We start from the raw sequence: 2,008 nt of genomic DNA, 5'->3' as shown, positions 1-2,008 counted from the left end.
AGACCATCCTGGCTAACATGGTGAAACCCCGTCTCTACTAAAAATACAAAAAAATTAGCCGGGCGTAGTGGTGGGCACTTGTAGTCCCAGCTACTCGGGAGGCTGAGGCAGGAGAATGGCGTGAACCCGGAAGGCGGAGCTTGCAGTGAGCCAAGATCGCGCTACCGCACTCCAGCCTGGGCGTCTGAGCAAGACTCCATCTCAAAAAAAGAAAAATCTAAGGAAGGAGGGTGGTAGAGGGAAATCCAAAAACCCTAGAACTGAATCCCAGCTTGACTACTTTCAAGGTACACAACCTCTGGCAGGTGACTTGACCCTGAACCTCAGTGTACTCATCCGTAAAATGGGGCTATCCATACCAGCTTCTGCATGCGATGGTATAAGTGACATAAAGAAAAGTAACTGACACATAGTCAACACTTGAGAAATACTTCACCCTTCTTCCCGGATAGAAAATGCAAGAGTAAGAACTTGTTGATACTGAACAGGAACAAAGAAGGGAAAGAACAGACAACAAGGAATGGTGGAGTTAGAGGGAGTCTGAATTAACAGAATGAGACCAAACAAATTCATTGTAGCCAGATAGTCCTGGACCAAAATGGGAGATAAGGCTTGCCTGTGTTCAAGGAAAAGGGGCATTAGACAAAACAGAGAGCAAAATGAGAGCAGGAGTGGTCTGTCTGTAAGCCCTTTGAGGTTTAGAAAGGAGCCAGTCCTTTTGAGAGCTTCATGCTGAGATATTATGGAATTAGGTAGGGATGTGGTGGATGAGAGCAGGATGGGATTAAATGTAACAACCAGGATATGCAGTTACTAATAAGTTACTCGCTGTTCTCTGGGATATTCCGAAAGCCTGGGTTTTAAGAAAGTAAGCCTTAATGGAAACAAACCAACGTCTACTCCACATTAGACTGTCTCCTCCTTTGATGCCCCCTTGGGAGGAGGATGGAGTTGTGCAACTGTTTTTTACTGAAAAGAGTAAAACCAGTTTTCAAACAGTGCCCTAAATCCCAGCGCCCAAATTTGTTACTGGCAGTTGGGCGCCCTCTAGTGTCAGTTGGCAGGGATACCACCCTTTGAAAGTCGTAAAGTTGGGAAACCCTGTTGGGTTCCAGCTCTAGAAGAAACTGCCAAACAGCAATATTTACATGGATACCTGGAAGGCAGGAAACGGTTGAAGGAGCACCACTATGACACAAACGAGTCCTTCTGTCGAGAAGTTCTGGAACATAGTAAGAATTCGTGAGATGTTTGTTGAAAGTGAATGGCAATTAGGTCCATGGCAGACAGTCCTGCATTAACGCCCCATTACGATATTGACATGTAAAGAATACACCACCTGTCAAACCGATGCAGCAATGAAAAACTTGACTGCTCAGATCTTAGGATACATTTTTTTTTTCTGAGACGGAATCTCACTCAGTCACCCAGGTTGGAGTGTAGTGGTGTGATCTCAGCTCACTGCAACCTCCGCCTCCCGGGTTCAAGTGATTCTCCTGTCTCAGCCTCCCGAGTAGCTGGGACTACAGGGGGGCCACCACGCCCAGCTAATTTTCTTATTTTTAGTAGAGACAGGGTTTTACCATTTGCCCAGACTGCTCTCCAACTCCTGGCCTCACGTGATCTGCCGCCTCAGCCTCCCAAACTGCTGGGATTACAGGCATGAGCCACCATGCCCAGCCAGATCTTAGGATACTTTCTGAGTGATATAGTTAAGTAAGAACCACGGCTAGATCACCTAGCTGAAATAAAGAAATTACTCCACTGGATCAACCAAAATATACATGCTGTAACAAAAGTAAATCCTGTTGGCCAGGTGCAGTGGCTCACGTCTATAATCCTGGCACTTTAGGAGGCCAAGGCAGGCACATCACCTGAGGTCAGGAGTTCGAGACCAGCCTGGCCAACATGGCCCACTTCCATAGCCAGAGCTGTTTTTGCATCAGATCTCTTATTCATTGAGAGCCGAAGAAAAAATTAACCTCACACACTTACCTCAAATTGTTTG

Source organism: Mandrillus leucophaeus, unplaced genomic scaffold (assembly GCF_000951045.1).
Source record: "Mandrillus leucophaeus isolate KB7577 unplaced genomic scaffold, Mleu.le_1.0 Scaffold246, whole genome shotgun sequence".
In the NCBI taxonomy this organism is placed as follows: domain Eukaryota; kingdom Metazoa; phylum Chordata; class Mammalia; order Primates; family Cercopithecidae; genus Mandrillus; species Mandrillus leucophaeus.
Note: the sequence above shows the minus strand (reverse complement) of the source record.